At 45.1% G+C, this 21,406-nt stretch overlaps 1 long non-coding RNA gene across 1 annotated transcript; it reads left to right on the forward strand.

Moving 5' to 3' along the window:
• The first annotated feature begins 6,958 nt into the window (after positions 1–6,958).
• Positions 6,959–21,120, forward strand: LOC121042436 (uncharacterized). The gene is made up of 2 exons (XR_005796192.1): positions 6,959–7,140; positions 20,265–21,120. It is a non-coding gene; the product is annotated as an uncharacterized LOC121042436 (long non-coding RNA).
• The last annotated feature ends 286 nt before the right edge of the window (positions 21,121–21,406 follow it).

A 21,406-nucleotide genomic window follows, 5' to 3' on the forward strand; every position in this document is an offset into this window, starting at 1 on the left:
ATCAGGGGACAACATTCTGACAGTAAAGCCTAATGAGAATGTTACTTTTTATTAAGGTCCCTAAATATTTTTCAGACAAAGACTAGTTTTATAAGTGAATTCTTTCTAGGGACGTCTGGGTGGCTCAGTGGGTTAAGTGTCTAACTTCAGCTCATGTCATGATCTCTCAATTCTTGAATTTGAGCCCCACCTCAGGTTCCACACGGCTGGTGTGGAGCCTGCTTGGGATTCTCTCTCTCTCTCTCTCTCTCTCTCTGCCCCTTCCCCACCTGAGTGCTCTCCCTCTCTCTGAAAATAAATAAATAAGCTTAAAAACTTTTTTAAAAAAAATTAAAAAAAGAGAATTCTTTCTGATTATCAAAGTGACATACATTCACTGTAGAAAATTTGAGAAACACAGAAATATATGAAATTTGAGAGATTACACTGATGTAAATGGTGGGTAAATAGTAGACCTTTCTAAGAGCCCATTTGCAGGTGGTTTGGGAGAAGCGTGGCTGAGAATCCGCTTGGGATGAAAAGCAGAAGAGGGCAGTGGGCAGATTTAATGTTGGAGAAGCATGTACTAGGTCGGCAGGAGTTTTGCAAAGAGGGAGCTCCCTGTCTCTGGAGTCATCTGAGTTGAGGCTGGCTGACTCCATTAGGGGTGTTCTTAAAAAGAAACTGAAGGCTGCCTAAGAGACACCAACCCTGAGGTCTGGGGTTGTTTGGAAGACCAGGCATGGACCAAACCCAGAGCTTAGCTTTTCTGTAGGGGTGAGGTCTAACCTGGAGACATAGGGATGTCCAGACAGGTCACTGCTGGCGGCAGCCGCAGTCGAGCAGTGTGTGGGCGGGCAGGGAGTGGGGAGCTCAGAACGTTACCTTCCATTTGAGTCTACTCTTTTCAAAGCAGTTTTACATACCTGTATACTCTTTAATGTAGTGTTTTATTGAACGTGGAACGTTCTCAGAATTCCAGAAGTCCTTTATTGTCCCTTCTAATTATATCCTCCTTGCTCCCTGAAGAAACCAATAACCAAGTTATTTCTTATTCCTTTGGCCTGTTCGTAAGTCCTTCTAAATGGAATCACACAGTATACTCTGTCTTGGGTATGATTTCCTTCACCCAACATGATGTTTGTGAAATTTCTACCTACTGTTACTTTATAGCATTTAATTCTCACAGAAACACCAAAAGGGAGGTTAAAAGTTGGTCAGCAGCGGTGTCTGGATGGGTCAGTCACATGAGCATCTGACTCCTGGTTTCAGCTCAGGTCACGATCTCATGGTTCATGAGTTCGAGCCCCGTGTCAGGCTCTATGCTGACAGTGCAGAGCTGCTTGAGATTCTCTGTATCCCTCTCTCTTTGCCCCTCCCTGCTCATGCCCTCTCTCTCCAAAAAATAAATAAACATTAAAAAAAAAAAGAAGCGATCAGCAGTTTGCCATAGAGATAAGGAAATAACCCCAAGGAGATTAAGTGACTTCAGCAAGATCTTATAACCAGTAGCCATCCAGTAAGTTGTCTCTAGGTTAGTACCCCTGGAGAAGTATGGTTTTGTAGGGACAGGGTGGGAACTGGGTTTACTCATATCTTGACTCTCCTACTCACCAGTTTGGTGGGTTTGGGCAAGCCACTGAGCTTCTCTGAAACTTGAGTGCCTCCCTTCTGGAATGGAACCCTGACATCAGTGCCTCCCAGGCAATCAGTTGACATTTGTCACGTGGATGAACAAATGAGTTTAGTTGTCAGCAGCAAATGACATCATGCGTACAAAATCCAGTATGATGCTTGGCACTTCCGGGCCCTCATCAAAGAACAGCTATAGGTGGCCCTTAAAAGGAAGTCTCGTACAAGGGGAGGCTCCCAGCGCAAGACTAATTTTTGGATGCATCTGTTAGAATGCATTAAATATAAATCATCTGGGGATTCCCAACGTCTGAGTACTTGGTGTTATGCAGGTGATCTGAATGACCTATACACTCAGCGTCACCCACAAAGTTAAGTCTAGTGACAGCTTCTCTTATTAACCCTCTTAAAGGCACTCAAAGTGTTTCTCAGACCCCCATTTGCTCCTGGCTTTGGTGATATGTAGAAACGTGTCAGCTTTTCAAAGCTGATCTCTTCCGGACTTTTTGACATGCACATAGTGCTGGTGAATTTGCAACAACCTCTGGGACAGCATAGCTTTGCTCAGGCGGAATGTAAAAGCCATCCAGCTGGCAGACCAAGCTGAGAAATCCACGTTCATCTAAGTTAGTTTGTGCCTAAATGCTCTCTGGGGTTTTACTTATTTTTCAACTTGCTCTTGCTGTGAAAGTTCCGTCTTCGAAATGTTAAGTCACCGAGCCATAAAAAGATGTGACATGACCACAGGCAGTGTCACTTGGTGTGCGTGCTGCTAGCTGTGGGGAATTTGGGGGTGGACCCCTAAATATTGTGGCATCCTATCCTTCAATATATAATAGTTACCACTACATTTTATTGAGCCCTTAATACGTGATAGATTCCGTTAGGTACTCGCTCGGTGTTTCATTTAATCTTTACAATAAATCTCATGAGATAGGATTATCATCATCGTTTTAGAGAGAAGGAAACAGACCCAGAAGTGTTAAATAACTTTTCAAGGTCAAATAATTCCTAAGTGGCAGAGCTGGGATTGGAGCCTAGTGCTGCCTGATTTCAATGCTAGTTCTTCCCTCTGTGACTTGAAGCAGGAATGAGGAGACTCTTTAAATTTTTTTTTATTTTTAATGTTTATTTTTGAGGGGGGGGAGAGAGAGAGAGAAAGAGGGGGGGAGAGAGAGAGAGAGAGAGAGAGGCAAATGGGGGAGGGACAGAGAGAGAGGGAGACACAGAATCCAAAGAAAGCTCCAGGCTCTGAGCCATCATCACAGAGCCTGATGCGGGGGTTGAACTCATGAACTGCAAGATCATGACCTGAGCCAAAGTCAGACATTTAACCAACTGAGCCACCCAGGTGCCCCAGGAATGAGGAGACTCTAATGAAAGAAGTCTGGGATGTGGGACCCCGAAGATGAAATCTGGCTTCTAGATATGCTTGGGTCTGTGGGTTTCTCTGGAGTCCTAATGACTTAATTATTAAAGAACACAGCCTGCCATGGCTAGAGGGGAGCAGATGCTGTCACAACTGCCAAGAAGGAGGTCAAGTGCCTCGACCTTGACCCCAGTCATATCTGTTCAAAACAGGCTGCCTGCAGGCACTCTGGAGAAACAGACACAGCTTTCCAGATTTTTCCTCTACCACCAAGGTGAGGTGCACTCTCCTAATCTGTCTTGGTTCTTTATTTAGCACAACACTTCTGTTCTGCCAAAGCAGCCATTCCAAATATGAGTGCTTAAAATAATGATCATAATATAAACAAAACAGCAAACTCACCCTTAGGTAACCTCCAATAGCGAGAAAGGAAATATAAACATGTTTCTCTCCCTGAGGGTCAGGCTGTCCTGCACTGTTGAAAGTAAGAGACCTGTCTCTGTGACCCCACCCCTTGCTCATTCTCCTTTGTCTTTAGAGCCCCCTTAGAACTTCAATTTAACCTCTGTCCAAACCGGCACTTAAATCCTGAATTCACTCCTTCTTTTTATTTATTTATTAAAAAAATTTTTTTTCAGTGTTTATTTTTGAGAGACAGAGACAGACAGAGCATGAGCAGGGGAGGGGTAGAGAGAGAGGGAGACACAGAATCCAAAGCAGGCTCCAGGCTCCCAGCTGTCAGCACAGAGCCTGACGCAGGGCTTGAACCCATGAACCGTGAGATCATGACCTGAGCCAAAGTCGGACACAACCAACTGAGCCACCCAGGCGTCCCTCAGTCCTTCTTTTTATTTTTTTTTCAACTTTTTTTTTTTTTTTTAATTTATTTTTGGGACAGAGAGAGACAGAGCATGAACGGGGGAGGGGCAGAGAGAGAGGGAGACACAGAATAGGAAACAGGCTCCAGGCTCTGAGCCATCAGCCCAGAGCCCGATGCGGGGCTCGAACTCACGGACCGCGAGATCGTGACCTGGCTGAAGTCGGACGCTCAACCGACTGCGCCACCCAGGCGCCCCAAGTCCTTCTTTTTATATGCACTCCCCCACCATCATTGAAGCCATATCATCTTTTGCCAGGACTGCTTGCCCCAAGGGACCAAGCTCCATTCCGATCCCCTCCCCCACCATAATTTATTCTCCTCAAAGCAGCCAGAGGGTCATTTCAGACACAAATCACATACTGTCTGGGGCAAATTTTATTTTCCAAAGTCAGCTACCCTGGTCCATCCCACTCCAAATGTTCTTACAAGGGGATGTGGAGGTTCCTCCATGAATAGTAGAGTCTCTATTCTCTCCCTTTGATGCTGGGCAGGTTTGGGGGGCTGGCCTCCAAGGGTGGAAAACAGCAGACTTCCAAGATTAAGTTAGAAGAAGCAATACAGACTACCACTGGGCTCTTTCTCGGGATGCTGCCCTGGTAATCCAGCCGCCATATTTTGAGGAAGCTAAGCAGACACACAGAAGGGCCAGGTGTCATCCAGCTGAGGTCCCAAATCCAGGATCAGCCACCAGACATGAGTGAGCAAGTCTCAGATGACTCCACACCAAATGGTGGAGACGCCAGCCGACTTCACCAGGCCCTGCCCACATTACAGATCTCCGCCCAAGAAAGAGGTCACTGTATCAAGACACTAAGTTTAGGGGAGGTTTGTGACACAGAATTGGGAACCAGAACTCCATCACTCTTTTGCTTGAAACCCTCTAGTGTCTTCCCTGTGCCATGGGAAGAAACTCCAACATCCTTACTTGGGTCTCCAAACCTGTGTGTGATCTAGCCCCTGACAGCCCCTCCCATTTCGTCAGCCCTGTGCTCACTGCTTCTTTCTCTCCATTGAACCCACGGGGCTTGTTCTGACCTCAAGGCCTCTGTTCTTACTGTTCCTTCTGCCCAAATGCTATTCCCTGGGGATTGGCATATCTGGATTCCGTTCATAATTCAGGTTGCACTTCAAAAGTTGCTTCCTTCGCTCGTTATCAAAGACTAGCCCTTGGGTCCCTTTCAGATTAGGGGTCACACATGTTAAGGTTAGGTGGTCATTGTGGCATTTTTTTCCCCCAGCCATGTTCAGCTACAGAAAGGCAAGCATGGATGGCATAGGAGCAGAGTAGAATTTAAACAGGTTTGGGGTCTTGTCAGGTGAGTTCATGACTCCTTTGAAGGTGACTCTGCCTCAGGAATCACTACTCCACAAGGGTGCTTTTCGCCAAGACAATATGCTAATGTTGAAATAGTCACAGTCTCAAAGATGTGTTTATCAGGTGCTGTTGGACTAATTATTGGCTCACCTGCAGTCACAGAGGGAGAGAAAGAGAGAGAATACAAATTCCATGCTCTCTTCAATCATCTTCAATTCTTTATTCCTCAAAAATGCACTTATTGAGGGTCCACTACGAGCAAGCAGGCTATATTCTAGTGGGAGGAACAAATACTAAACAAAGAATAAAATAGAGTGTGTCAGCATGTGATAATATAGGAGGGAAGCGGGAGACTTGAATGAAATGTGTCAGTTAGCCATATAGCTCTGCATGGAAGAGTGTCCCAGGAAGAAGGGACAGCAAGTGCAAAGTCCCTGGTCTGTGAGCTTGGGTGGCATGTTTAAGAATTAGCAAAAAAGAGGGGCGCCTGGTTGGTTCAGTTGGATAAGCGTCCGACTTCGTCTCAGGTCATGATCTCATGGCTTGTGAGCTCAAGCCCCGCGTCAGGCTCTGTGCTGACAGCTCAGACCCTGGAACCTGCTTCTGCTTCTGTGTCTCCATCTCTGTCTCTCTTTGCCCCTGCCCCACTTGCACTCTGTCTCTCTCTCTCTCTCTCAAAATACATAGACATTAAAAAATTTTTAAAAAGAAGTGAGACATGGAAATTTCTAAAATTTATAGGGAGTATTTCCAGTGAGGTAGCAGAACAGAGTGGTATGTAGAAAAGTATAAAAATGTGCTTGGAGAGGGAGGGAGCAATCAACTGCTTGAAACACTGATGGAAGAAGATGCATGTTGAGAATTACCTGCTGCAATTGGAGATGAGAAGGTGATTGGCATCCTTGACAAGAGCTATTTCTGGGGTGGAAAAAGGATGAAACCTGGATGCCATTGGGTTAGGGAGAAGGTAGGAGAAAAGGAAATGAGGATGATGACTTTATTCTAGGATAATTTTCCTGGAAAGGGGGTGCAAAAATGGGTACAGTAGCTGAAGAGGGATGTGGGGCAAGTGAGGATTTTTTTTTTTAATATGAGAAAATATAAAATGTTTGTGCACTAATGAAGAAGAGTGAGGGAGGTTGATGATGCAAGGCAGAGAGGAAACAGCAGGTGCATCCCCAAAGGAGGAGTTGGCCAGAGAAAGGAGAAAGGAAGTCAGTCCAAAGAAACAAGAGAATGTGAGATGTTTGTGTATGTTGGCAGATAGATATGGTGATGGAAATGTATGGAAATTACTTTCTGATTGCTTTTATGATGTACAATGAAATAAGAAGCAAAGCAACTATTTGGGAGTGAAAATTAAAGAAGAAACCATGAAGATTTGGGAAGAAGGAAATAGTCAACCAGGAGAGTAGACAAATGAATGGATTAGGGAAATGCAGTGGAATTAGTGAAAACACTAAAGGTCCACTGCGGGTTAGTGGTTGAGGATCTAAAGTTAAATCAATCAGTATAACATTGACCTACATGGAATAGGTGTAATGTTGGATTTAAACAGGGCATAGGTTGCGTTGGCTGCTATGAACTGAAGTGTGTCCCCCCACAATTAGTTGCTGGAGCCCTAATCTCCAATGAGACTGTATTTGGAGAAAGGGCTTTCAGGAGATAATTAAGGTTAAATAAGGTCACAAGTGGGGATTCCAAATCTGATAGGATTAGTGGTCCTATAAAAAGAAAAAGATAGAGAGTTCCGTCTTAATGCTCATGCATGAAGAAAAGGCCATAGGAGCACACACTGAGATGGCAGCTGTCTGGAAGCCAGGAAGAAAGCTCTCACCAAGAATTAAATTTGCTGGCACCTTAGTCTTGAACTCCCCAGCCTCCAGAACTGTGAGAAATAGATTTCTGTTGTTTAAGTCACCCAGACTATTGTATTTGTTATGGTAGCCTGAGCTAAAACATCAGGTGAGTATGATAAAGGAAAGAGAGCCAAGGGAGTTGAGGGTTGTGTGCAAGAGAATGGTTATGACCACAGACCATGGAAACGAGATTAGGCGAGAAAGGAAGTAATAATGATGTGGGATGAAGGGCAGTACAACTGTTTAATATGATAAAGTTAATGACTGTAGATCTAAATTGATCTAAGAGTCCAGAGAGTGGGGTACTTGAGGGGGTAAAGTGGAAAGATAGGAGGTAATGGTCAGAAAGTGGGATGTTTTCTGTAAGATCGTAGGGGTGGTACTGTAATTGATGATGACAAAGTCTAGGGTGTGATCAAGGAAATGGAAAACTGGTTATTTGAGGACAAAAGTTGAGAAACTAAAACTCTGGAGTGTTAGAAAGATGGTCTTCGTTAATATTGGAATAATCAGGGATTACAGTAACTGTTGGAATTATACTAACAGTTGCAGTGAGTGGCCATAAGCTCAGTGCTTACATCTTCAAAGAATGAAAAACAGTACCTGAGAAGAGCATTTGAAGTGATTTCAAGATGGTGGGTAGTAAATAGTGGAGTCTGAAGGGTGGTCTTCAAAACTGTGGGTTGTTAGGGAGAGGGAAGAATAGTAAAGTGTCAATGAGGACTAACGATATATATTATATCTTCCTTAGAGGAAGTCTTTATCTGTCTATTTATGATCTATCAATCATCTATCTATCTATCTATCTATCTCCCTAACTATATCTATCTATGTATCTATCATCTATCTATCAATCTTCTATCTATTATCTATCTCTCTACTATCTATATTTATCTATCATCTAACTATCCATCTATGTACTGTCTGTCTATCTATCTATCTATCTATCTATCTATCATCTAGCTCCCTATCTATATCTATCTATGTATCTAACTATCATCTATCAGTCTACTATCTATTATCTATCTCTCTACTATCTATCTATTATCTATCATCGATCTCTCTATCTGTCATCTATCTATCCATCTATCTACTGTCTATCTATCTCCATATCTATCTCGCTATCTATCGATATCTATTTATCTATCTATCTCCTATGTAATCTATCTCCTATCTATCTATCTACCACCTATCTAAGGAGGATATATAGATATCCTTAGATATATCCAAGGATGGATATAGGAGATAGATAGATAGATAGATAGATAGATAGATAGATCTCCCACCACCAGTCTGCAGAGTAGAGGGAAGAGGAAAGAAAGCAGCCACTACTTGAGAGATCTGTAGAGAAATTAGAGTCCACAGAGAACTAAGTTTCTTTTGGACAAAGATGAAGGGCACATTACAGGAGAGGCTGGTGATGAGGAAGACTTTGCTAATGGCTGCCCATAATTCTCGAAGCACAGAGGAAGGGGCCAGGAGCTGTGGGGTGGCAATGGGGTTAGATTAGGGCATGTGTTGATCTTTATAGGTATTAGAGTCAATGTAATGGAGAAGTGGGAGTTGGGACTTCCGATAGCTGACATAGAATGAGAAAAGGGGATTCTTGAATTAGTCACAAAATCCTTGGCATCTGTGTTTGACTCTGCTCCCAAACCCATTCCCTGCCCTTCTTTGCCCTTCTCTGAAGCCTACTTTCCTTGCAGTTGAAACATTTAGGCTACTTTTTCCTTTGACTACCAGTTTTCCCTGGCTAGTGGGAAGCTCTAGCAGGAGATCAGAAGGCTAAAGGAGAGAGAGGAAACAGTATGAAACAGTATTTTTTCTTTGCTTCCTCCCTGCCTCCTAGCAATCGTGGCAATGGTTACCTTCTTCTGAGTGCCAGCTCTGTAGGCAGCCCCTCTTCTATGGCTCTATCTCATGCTGATCAAGAGCCAGTGACTCTTCTGCCTGTGCTGATCCCTTGGTAATCACCATCTTTGTTGGTTCTCACATCTCTGCCCATACCTCATCCAGCGAACCCTTCATCAGCTCCTCAGTTGAGTGACCCATTGGTTCATGCCTGGTCCCTGGTGGTCTTACCTGCCGACAGGTGCACCTGTTCCCATATGTCCAGGTGTGCCCAGGACAGTTCTGGCTTACATGATTTGTACTAGTGTAATTATTAATAGCATCCCTTTCACTCCCCAAAGTATTCCAGTTTTGATTAATTATATAGTCACCCTACCTCTGATCCCCTGGTTCTGTTTGCTATGCCTGTAAATCAATCTCTCCAGATGGCCTTCTCTCTGGCTGGAGTCTTCTTAATCTCTTACAGTCTTTCCTGTGAACTGAGAGGCTGGATATCTAGGAAAGGGAGGAGGGAGAGGGAGAGCCCAGCTTGGTCTTTATTTTCATTCCTCCAACACAGCAGGCTAAAAGCAGATGAGAGAGCACAGCTCGTCTTGTTTATGATTTACGTTTTTCCATGATTAATCATGTATAATGAAGAGATACTTCCCTAGGGTCACTGGCTCATTAGCTTCTTACCCTCCCTTATTTTGGAGACCTATACCATCAACCTGAATAGCAGAGCCCAGGTGAATTGAAAAATATCAAGTGGCTTTGCTATGTTGGGCAAGCCAAGCTAAGCTCTCTTGGCCTTGATTTCCTCCTTTGCAAATGGGAGGATTAACAGCACCTAACAGGGTAACTAGGATTGAATGAGTTGATACATAAAGAGGTGCAATAGTGCTGACACATAGGGAGCACTATGCACTTGTATCTTTTACACACACACGCATGCACACACACACACACACACACACACACACACACACACACACTGATGGGGAGAGGTGTGTATGAGGGATGGGGATGAACACTCAGGTGGAGGAGAAAGTGGCTCTTCCTTCCTGAGGAACACAGCACCGGGGCACTGATGCATATTAGGTTACAGATCACTGTGGTTTCTTGAAACAAGGGGCTATTTCCTGTATGGAGAGGGTAGGTGTTTCCAGAAGGGAGAAAAGGAAACTTGTGCCTGCTTGCGTTCAAGCCTCTTCAGAGAAATCCAACTTTCATCTCCCAGAGACCAGCCACTCTGGAAAATGTGGACGTAGTTTTAGTTTTCACCCATGCTAACAAAATGAAAGAAATCAGCATTTATTTTTGTGGTCTGACACAAATTCTGGGCAAGGGGTGTGGAAAGAGATGTATCAGTCTGGGTCTAACCAGAAGACAGACATCACGAAGTAATTTAGATAGAGCACGTATAATATAAGTGATCATTCAGCTATGACAGCAGAGTAACTATAAAGATGGCGGGGGCTGGGAGGAAATGTCTAAAGGATACCCTGGGGCTAGGGGGAATGCTCTAAGAAGGACAAATTTAGAAGAGGTTCTCATCTCATTGGAGAAGCTGTGGTTGCAGGCCAGTGGGTGGCCAAAGAGCTCGCTGGCTTGCAGGAGCCCCAGCTGGCGCACCCGTCAATGGGTGAACAGAAGTGGCTCCCAGGTCAAGGCTGGTGGGTGGGCATGGAGACGGGGTCAGGACCCTACTGGGGGTGCTTGGCCCAGAGTGCAGGGTGTCCATATCAGGAGGACAAGAAACAACACGCGCAGGGCTAGTGGGTGTGAATGCAAAAGGAATCAACAGGGGCGCTGCTATGGAGGGGGGCTGGAGAGCCCTCTCTACAGAAACCTAAAACACCTCCGCATATGGCTTAGGCTGGTCCGGATTCAGGTGGGGCCATGGGCTCCCAGGAAGGGGAATTCTGGAGGCATTAGGAAACAGATGTCATTCTCCTATTTCTCTATTAGATGAACTATCCCAATTCCTGACAACTCTTCCTTCTACAGCATTTATTCCTGATCACATTGACAGAAAACTCTCCTTAGCTATTGTCTGTTGTGGTGTTCCATTTTTTTTTCTTTATGGTATCATTTATTTTTTCTTAATATGAACTTTATTGTCAAATTGGTTTCCATACAACACATACAACACCCAGGGTTCCTCCCGACAGGTGCCCTCCTCAATGCCCATCACCCACCCTCCCCTCCCTCCCACCCCCCATCAACCCTCAGTTTATTCTCAGTTTTAAGAGTCTCTTATGGTTTGGCTTCCTCCCTCTCTAACTTTTGTTGTGGTATTCCAGATGTAATCATACCGGTAAAGAATAGCCAAAACAAACAAACAAACAAACAAGCAAACTTCCTGTGCTGATGTAGAAGAGTTTCAGGGAATTTCTGCTAGCTTTTCTAGCAACTGTACGAAGGTTGTGTTTAAGTGAATGCATTGTGCCCCCAGCAATAATCACTTGCATGCAGATATAACTCACCTTAGCTATAACTCAAGCTATCAGAAAATATACTTTGCGTTTGTATAATCACTATGTTAAAGACTTGGATTTCTTTATTCTGAGGTATTCTGAGGTAGCATTTCTTTGAGCGACATCCATTTTCTGTCTCATTAGCGGGAGGGGTCGTTAGATAATCTTCTGATGGTGTGGGGTAGATCTGTTTCCTGAAACTATTCTCCTGGGATAAACAGATACTTGTCATTTTGTTTGCTGGGGTGTCTCTAACTCTCAAAATGACTGATGGGCCATAATGTTATTCCATGGGGATGAAGAACATTGGCTGTGGGGTTGGCTTTTGGTTTCCTTAGCAACTCTCTCCTAGGGGCACCATAGCAGCCACGTTTATTCAAAGTCGGGATTCTAACAACAACAAAAACTGACAGTATTTCAATTGAGATTTTATACACCTAAATTAACTTTGCTCAAGAGAGATACGTTTTGCATTGCTATCATTTTTTTTAGTTTGTGTGCTATTTCTCATTAGAATAGCAAATTCCACCCTCAGAGGAGAGTTGGCTGGGAGGGGAGAGAGCTGGGGGGTAGAGATTAGAGAGGCTTAATAACCTGAATCCCAAAGAGGAAGTGGTTTTCTCTTAGCTCCACTTTCCCATATAGCCCTGAGGGGATCTAATTTAGAATCCAAGCAAGCCCCGTCAAATACATGGTCTCCTTAGTACCGTGTTATTCAATCCAAGTAGAAATAACTTAGTTTTTCCCATTGTTTTTACAGAAAAGCTGGTCTCTGTGTGAGATTTATTACCATTTCCTACCAGGGTTTCTGAAGTTTGGCACCACTGATAATTTGGACTGGATAATTGGGGGAGGGGGGGCTGCCTTGTGTAAAATGTTTAGCAGTATCCCTGGCCTCTACCCAATAGATGTCAGTAGATCCACTCTCCCCCCACCCCACTGATCCCCCAGCTGGGACAACCAAAAGTCTCTAGACATTGCCAAATATCCCCGGGTGGGGGGGAGGGCATGCAAAATGACTCCAGTTGAGATCTGTTATCTAAAGGAGAAATGTCATGTGATCCCATGAATAACTCATTTTCATGTGATCCCATGAATAACTCCCTTTATCAGTCCTCGCTTTGAGCTTCCTAAACTAGATAACCGATACTCCAAGTGCATGAGAGCCCATGCCCAGAACGCCCATTAAAGGGAACTATGATATATTTGCACATAATTTAGTGAGTATCACAATAGCAGCAAGATCCTCACTCGAGGTTGATTGGACCTGTCTTCTGGCCTCAGTCATTTCCCGTCTCTGTCACAGCTTTTCACTATCACACCCCCTATTTTTTTTTTATGAAAGTATGCATGTCACATGGAAGTCACTAGCACCTCCCAGCCCCAAGACATGAAAACTAAAGGCACAATAAGATAAAATAAAATAAAATAAAATAAAATAAAATAAAATAAAATAAAATAGGAGAGGGAGTCATGGAGAGCCTAATGTGGATTCCACAGGACACAGTTTTATAGAATATTGATTCTGCCTGTGCCAACAATTAACCACAAAATTAGACACATCCGAGGGGAAATTTATGTAACACTTGTAAGCCCTAGGAGATCACTGGTGTTTTTTTTTTTTTCCCCAACAAGATCTACCTATAACAAAATTTCTAAATCAATAAAAAAATATTTGTAGCTCCTTGCATTTCCATATGACCAAAACTATCTTTTAAAAAATTAATTAATTAATTTTTCTATCTATCTATTTATTATTATTAATTTGAGAAAGAAAGAACACACACATGCAAATGGCAGAAGGGGAGAGGGACAGGGAGAGAGCATCTCAAGCAGATTCCGTAGCCAGCACAGGGCCCCATGGGGGGCTGAATCCCACAACTGTGAGATCACAACCAGAGCTGAAATCAAAAGTCAGACGCTTAGCTGATTGAGCCACCCAGGTGCTCCTCCCCTCCCTGAAGCTCCCTTTTTAGAATGAAGGTATCACTGTGTCAATGCTATATATGAAGAACCATTTTTGTCTGATCACAAAGAATGACAGCAGGGTGCCTGTGTGGCTCAACCAGTTGAGCATCTGACTCTTGATTTCAGCTCAGGTCACCTCATGGTTCATGGGATTGAGCCCATGTGAGGCTCTGCACTGATAGCCAGGAGACTACTTGGGATTCTCTCTCTCTCTCTCTCTCTCTCTCTCTCTCTCTCTCTCTCTGCCGCTCCCCTGTTCTCTCTCTCTCTCTCTCTCTCTCTCTCTCTCTCTCTCTCAAAAAATAAATAAATACATTTTTTTTAATGGTAGGGTTATCCAAGTTTTTTTCTAGAACCTCCACGGTGCAATTAGAACTGGCCTGTGTTGGAATTGAGGCAATACTTGACAAATTTGATGCGAACTGGTGCCAGGCACCATGTCCCCCAGCACAGATTCAGTTGTTTGTTGGTTGTGTTGGAACTGGTTTTAATCTTAAGATGACAAAGGATGTGGAAAGACTGTGGGTTTCTACATCTGACTGACTTGAGTTTTCAACCCAACACTGGCTGTGTGATGACAGGCACCTTCTTTTACCGTTCTGAGCTTCTCATCGGCCAAGTGAGAGTATAATACAACCATCGCAGGGCCATCACGGGTTTGGAAAGAACACACAGAAAGCTCTGAGCAGAATGGCCAGCCTGGGAAGGAGCCACTTCCCTGTGGCCTAGTTACTCCATGCCGACATCGATTCTGACACACCAAGCCTCAGGCTAACACATCTGATGTGGTGCCCAGAGTCCCTTTCCATAGAGATGATCAGACCCTTTTTGTTTGGTCGAACAACAACAAATTCCTGTCTACCTCGGAGGCATCCAAATGATAATGTCAGTCTGGCTGGGTCAGATATACCTGGGAGCCTGTTAAAAACATTGATCCTTGGTTCATACCCTAGAGCTTTTCATTCAGTGAGCCACTCTTAGGACCTGGGAATATGGGCTTTAGAAAGCTCCCAGGGAGCTCCCAATGTGCCATTTCTCAACCCAACTGGTTATATGGGTGTGTTCACTTTGTGAACCGCGCCCCCCCCCCAACTGCTACAATTTTCTGCCTGTATGTGATATGGCAGAAAACTTCCATAAAAGCTTAATTAAAAGTAAAATATCTCCCCAGGTGATTCTGATTCACAGGCCAGTTTTGAGAGCCACTGGTTTTTATATCTTATCCAAACCACACTTAAAAGTAAAAAATGAGGGGTGCCTGGGTGGCTCAGTCGGTTAAGCATCCTACTTCAGCTCAGGTTATGATCTGGCAGTTAGTGAGTTTGAGCCCCGTGTTGGGTCAGAGCCTGGAGCCTGCTTGGGATCCTGTGTCTCCCTCTCTCTCTGCCCCTCCCCCACTCATGCTCTGTCTCTCTGTCTCACAAAAATAAATAAACTTAAAAAAAAAATAAAACGGAAAGAAAAAAAAAAGTCAGAGAGGGAGGGAGCGAAAGCATAAGAGACTTAAAAACTGAGAATAAACTGAGGGTTGATGGGGGCTGGGAGGGAGGGGAGGGTGGGTGATGGGCATGGAGGAGGGCACCTGTCGGGAGGAGCCCTGGGTGTTGCATGGAAACCAACCTGACAATACATTTCATATTTAAAAAATAAAAATAAAATAACAAATAAATGTAAAAGAAAAATAAAACAAAAACACTCAAGGGGTGAAAAAGCCACAAGGCTAAAGTGCTTTCCAGCTTCTACTGAAGAAGTCCCACAGTCCTTTGTGGGAACTGTGTTTCTGAAATCAGAGAAGCGCTCCTCGGTGGCACAGCCCTCCCCAAACCTCCAACACAGAGAATAAGGAAAATGGACGTCTAATTGCTCTTGCTTCTACTGTAGTCCAACCAGGAATTAAAAGCTCTCATACCGTTGACGCACAGATTGCAGATTATAGACAAAGCAGCACACTCTACTTTCCTTGCTGAGAATGGTTCATTTTCTCCCGGGGAACTCTAGTGGCACACCGTTTTGTCCAGCATTGAAGAAGAGAAGGAAATGGCATTTTTTTAAGCTCAGTAAGTATAGTATTTATTTGTACTTTCACTTAAGAGATGAGCCACTTAAGGCTTAAATGAAATGTCAATATGTCCAAACACAAGGTGTCCAGAGGCAACTGCTGTGATTTTGACCAGTGGTTTAGTGTCCAATTTGCTACCTTATTTACTTATCTCACTTCTGGATAAATAGGGTAAGCTAAACTCACAATACTATGGGAGGTTTTTCTCTTTGGTGATTAATAAAAAAAAGCAGATAGAAATAGCTTGTCAGGGCACGTGGGGGCTCAGTTGGTTAAGGGTCCAATTTCTTTCTTTCTTTCTTTCTTTCTTTCTTTCTTTCTTTCTTTCTTTCTTTTTTTTTTGAGTTTATTTATTTATTTTGACAGACACAGAGATAGCCAAGTTGGGGAGGGGCAGAGAGAGACGGAGACAGAGAGAATCCCAAGCAGGCTTTGCTCTGTCAGCGCTCAGAGCCCGATGGGGGGGCCTTGAACCCACAAAACTCTGAGATCATGATCTGAGCCAAAACCAAGAGTTGGAGGCTTAATCGACTGAGCCACCCAGGCACCCCTAAGCATCCAATTCTTGATGGCGGCTCAGGTCATGATCTCGCCGTTCATGAGATCGAGCCCCGTGTTGGGGTCTGCACTGACCCTGTAGAGCCTGCTTGGGATTCTGTCTCTCCCTCTCTCTCTGTCCCTCCCCCACTCCTGTTTTTCCCCCCTCTCTCTTTCTCTCAAAATAAATAAATAAACTTCAAGAAAAAGAAATATATTATCAATCTTAACAAAACATTAAACGGATGAAATATTGGTTTTAACCTGATGAAATCCTGGGATTTTTTCCCCCAATGAATTGAAAGCCTGAATGATATTCTCTGGAAGGGTATATTTAAAAATAGACACACTGCGGGTAAGTGGATTAAGAGGCACAAGACTGAATCTGAAGTGACATAGCAGATAATTTCAGTTTGTTCCTTGCAATCGTCTTCAAGGTTGGAATAAGGTGTCCATTTTCCTGGTGAGGAAACTGAGGCACAGAAAGGTTACAGGGCTGGAAATCATGCAGGTCTTCTTGAACCCACCTTCTTCCCACGCCTCCCCGGTGATGTTTGTTAGTGCCTGAATTCAAATATTGGTACGGGCCTGGGGATGCCGTCATGACTGACCAAAGATGCAGACCAGGCAATCAGGCACCGTGAAGAATAACTAGAAAGTGAGATGGCCATTGGGAGGAGAAGGAAGGCCAAGCAACAATGGAAACAACCAGCCAATGTGGTCTAGGAACGGACCCTAGGATAGTGCCTGTCTGTGGACTATGCAGCAGGATTCCCAGAGACGCATCCACCATGACCTGTATTCCATCAGCAGGTAGATGCTCACATGAACAAGCCTTTTTTAAACATTCTAAAGAGGAAGCAAAAGCGTTTTTATTCGAGTCCATTAGGGCAGGTGTCTGGGAGACACAATCTTCACAAAGAGGAGAGTGCTCACGGGATATCTGTATTTTTTACATAAAGAGTTACAAATCATCATGACGAAAGGCATTGCAGAAAGCTACAGGCTTTAACTTACGTTTTTGTGTGTGTGCAAAGTTGTGTGACTTTAATCTTACGGGAGCCAGGGAGGTCTTTTTTGTTTTCCTCATCTTTAGGTTTGGAACGCTCCTTTTGGGAGCGTTGTTCTTTTGTTCTTCCCAGATGTACAGTGTGTGCTCAGGGCAGAGACAGAGCCCGTGCTGGGAGGTCTTACCGAGTCATTTTGACCTTGGTTAAAAGTTAAGGTATAGCTTTTCTGGCAGCCCAGGAGCAGGGCCCACAAACATTCAAAGTTGAAAATTTCCTTTACCGTGTGAAACTGCTGACACTCTCGTGCGCACCAAACGCGCAAAACGTGTGCACGAGAGTGTCAGCAGTTCCACGTGGTCAAGTTTCACGCGGTAAAGTTTATTGAAACTTGGCAGGTCTCATTTTCACGCACTCTTTGTGATGGGTTGAATGGTGGATCCCCAAACAGATGTGTCCACCTCCCAGAATCTGTGAATGTGACCTTGAACAGAGGGTCTTTACAGACGTGATCAGATTAAGGACCTTGAGATGAGGTCACCCCGAATTACCCCTGTGGATCTTAAATCTTGCAAGTACCATTAAAAGAGCAGAAAAGACCCAAACACAGAAGAGAGGCCATGTGAGGACAGAGGCAGAGATCTGGGTTCTGCAGCCACAAGCCAGGAGCCACCAGGAACCACCTGGAGCCACCTGAAATCACCTGGAAGATGTAGGGAAGGATTCTCCTCCAGAGCTTCTCAGAGGAAGCACGATTCTGCCAACACTTTGATTTCAGATTTCTGGCCTCCTTAACTGTGAGAGAATAAATATGTTGGTTCTAGTCACCAAGCTGGTGATAGTTTGTTACAGCAGCTCTAGAGAATCAGTACACTTTTATTATCTCCATTTTATTGATGAAGAAACTGAGGTTTACAAGGCTCAAGTAGAGTGCTCCATTCACACAGCTACCAAGAGATCAAGCCAGAGCTAGAATTTGGCCACAGAGACTGTGCTCAGAACCTCATGCTGGTACCACGAGCCTGTTTCCAGAAACGAGGCCACATTCTTTGGGTTGGCCGGGTAACCTCTGTCAACAGGACTCAAGCCACCTTTCTAGACCCTGTTTTCATCGTGTCCCACCTCCTCTACCCAGCACACCCTGTGTTACATTGAATACCTTGTAATGTATACATTTTTAACAAAAACAACTATCATGGTTTTGAGCGTCTACCATATACCAGGTTCTGCCCTAGATTCTCACATTCGTATTGAATTACCACCCCCCACCCTGAACTTATGATTTCCATTTTACAAATGAAAGGATTGAGGTTCCTAAGGTCAGTTAGTAAATACTGGAGGTACTGAGCCCAGCTCAAAAGTCACTTCCTCTAGGAAGCTTTCTGGATTTTTCTTACCATAGCAGAAAGGTCCCGCCTCCTCTATGCTTCTTATTACTTGGACCCACTTGTAACTCTATCAACCTTACATTGCTTCAACAGGTACCCATTGAACATGTACTTTCCACCAGGTACTAAATGGGAGCTCATGGCCAGGTGGGAAAAATGGACATGGAGGACAACGTAACAGTAGACCACAATGAATGTTAGGAAGTTAGACTCAGGATGCAGTCTGAGCACCAAGGAGGACCATCCCCCCAAATCCACCCTTAGCTGAGAGAGTCATGAGGATACTTAACATTCAAGCCCCAGGATCTTTGCACAGGACCCTTTTGTTTTCCTGCAAAAGCCATCTCTCTTTCTTTTTTATTCCAACCAGTTGGCACAAGCTGAGGATGAGTGGATTTGGGAGAAGAAAGAGGAACATCTGGGGATAGACCCTCCCGGAAATAGTCTATGCACAATCTTAAGGCTGGTTAGACTCAAGAAGCAGTTTAACAACAAGCTCTTCAGGATTAGAAATGTACAAAAGCATCAAGGTAACTGCTGGCTGGTTTCTTGCCTCCCCTTGGGGGTCAGAATTATTCCCATCAGTCCTGTGCATAAGTCCTGAGCCTTGAGTATTGAGTACCTCTTACCAGCACTCTCTCAGCTAAGCAGGTAGGAGAGGAGGGAACCAGTACAGAAAGGAGATGAGGGCAATCTTCCCCAAACCATGAGGTTTTTCATCACGACTTGAAAAAGCATCTATCTCCTGTCATAGAAAGTCAGTTGCTTGAAGGCAGATGTTGGGCTTTATTCACATTTGAGCGCTCAGAGTGGACCTGCGGTCTGGAGCACGGCAGGTGTGGGCCAGCAGTGGAGGGAAGGGATTGGAACTTCCTGCCCCTCACTGCCCCACCTCCTTCTCTGCCTTGTATTCCACACACACAGCTCATACTTCGGGCAGCCCGCGTGTCCGGCACATTGCCGAGTGACACCTTATGGTTCGAGCCTCTTCCCCATCTTACACTCATTCAGTTACCTTAGTTGGCTGGTTCCCTGAACACATCCCCCAGCTCAGCTCTCTCCTCTCTTCCAGGACACACATACCCAGGCACTCTCGCCTCTCCCACAGGCTTGCTGTGCAATCACCGAGTCCCAGATTCTTGGGCCCAGGAAGCGAGCGGCACCCTTTCACATTAGCCTAGGCCACCTGCTGGGGCCCAGCTTCCCAGAGAGCCCATCGGCGGTGTCTGGGCCGCAGTCCCAGCTACGTCCTAATGAAAGGGTACTTTGGTTCTCCATCCACGTCTGACCCCACGCACGTCACTCCTTGGAAGTAGGGTTTGGTCCATGATGCAAGCCGGTAACGTCACACCCCTGCTTCCCACCACTGCCACCAGCCTCTGCACATGATTATTGGATAAAACAGAAGCTGCGCACCCTCCATCCACATGGAGCTCTACGAGCTCCAGCGCCCCCCTCTGAAGGTTGGAGGCCATGCCTCTCACAGGAGAGGGGTCAGAGGGACAGTCACAGGCCCCAGGCCTGGCAGTGGGGCTCCACACGGAAGGCTAAGCTAGTGGGAATGGCTGCAGAGCTTGGCCGTCTTCCCAATCTCTCATTTCGCAGCACTACAGTGATTTTAATTAAATACTCCCCCTCCTGACTCAGCAGTGGCTCACAAAGCCAAGTGCAGAGCCAGGAGCCTGATAAACAGAGTGTTGCTGGAGGTGGTCAATCTCAAAGGCTGTGGCTGGAGCCCGCCATCCCTGTGTGGGGCCAGGCCCCAGGGCTCTAGTGCTCTTCCCCTTCTCCAGGACCCCGTGGGCTCTTTGCTGGAGGCAGGCAAGCTGTGCGTTCTCAAAACCTCTTGGCAGAGACTTTTCCTGGACCCCACTGGTCTTGGTTGTGAATCCTTTACCAGACTCCTACCTGGAAGGCTGCTTAATTCACTCCATAAATCTCTCCTCCTGGACTTTGCACAGCTGTGGCTAGAAGCCGATTCCTGAGCGCTCTCAGCAGCCCCTGGAAGAAGACACAAGAGAACGACTGTGAAGGAGAGGAGACTGGAATTCACATACCACCGGGCAGAGCAGTGAAAAGGCACAGGCCTTGTACCCAGACTCACCGGGGTTCTGACACCAGCTCTTCTGCTCTCACCGGGCTCCCTGGGCTAATTACTCTACTTACCAGCCTCAGCCTTCTTACATACCAATCAGAAAGAATACTCTCTATGTTATTAGATGATTGGAAGGATTAACTGAGACCAAAAAATGGCACTCGTCAAGCCTTCAGCAACTGGCGACTGTTACACCTAACGTGCGCACGCGGGTGCTAGGTAGCCCACGGCCTATGGGAGAGCTGCCAAGATGCTGCAAATATATTTGTGAGCACGTACGATATTTCTGCTCCTTCTATTCAGGAGAGGATTCAAGGTCTCAGAGAGGCGGCCTTACCTCTTCCATTTCAACACCCTGTGTGACTCTCATGGAGTTTACAGTCCTGGTGGGAAATTCAGTTATTATCCAGTGAGCTGTCACCCCATACAAGGAGTACAAGGAGGTTACCTCTTCACCATTGATGTTGAGTTGAGCTTGGCCCTGTATTGTTTTGGCCAAATGGCATGTAGGCAGTGTCTGAGTTCTGAATCCAGGCCTGAAGAGTCATTGCACGCTTCTGCTCATCATTCTGGGACTTTCCTGATCCTGCCATGAGTCACTGTCCCCCGGCCCGGGCTCCTGACTACAACCCATGAAGGAAACCTGTAGTCTGAAACAGGGACACCATAACCAATCTGCAAACCTATGAGCAAAAATAGATGCCCAGTGCCATATGTCAAAAGATTCTGAGACTATTTGTTACTTAGCAATAGCTGATGGATCCAGTCTCCCAGGGAAATGGACAGAGAGCTGGAAAGCAGTTTCCTCTGTTCTTGGATCTCTTGATCTATCCAGGAATTCTATCATTTCTCTGAGCCCAGTATTCAACCAGGTCAGAAAATAAGCATCATCTTTTCAGGATCAACTCTCAGACTCCCTCCCAACCCCTGTGCCCACAGGTAGACTACACAAAGGAGAAACCATTGGTTTTACAGCGATTCTCCCCCAACTTCCCCATCCCACACTTG

The sequence above is a fragment of the Herpailurus yagouaroundi genome, unplaced genomic scaffold (assembly GCF_014898765.1).
Source record: "Herpailurus yagouaroundi ecotype Mexico unplaced genomic scaffold, PumYag 185, whole genome shotgun sequence".
Taxonomy (NCBI): Eukaryota; Metazoa; Chordata; class Mammalia; order Carnivora; family Felidae; genus Herpailurus; species Herpailurus yagouaroundi.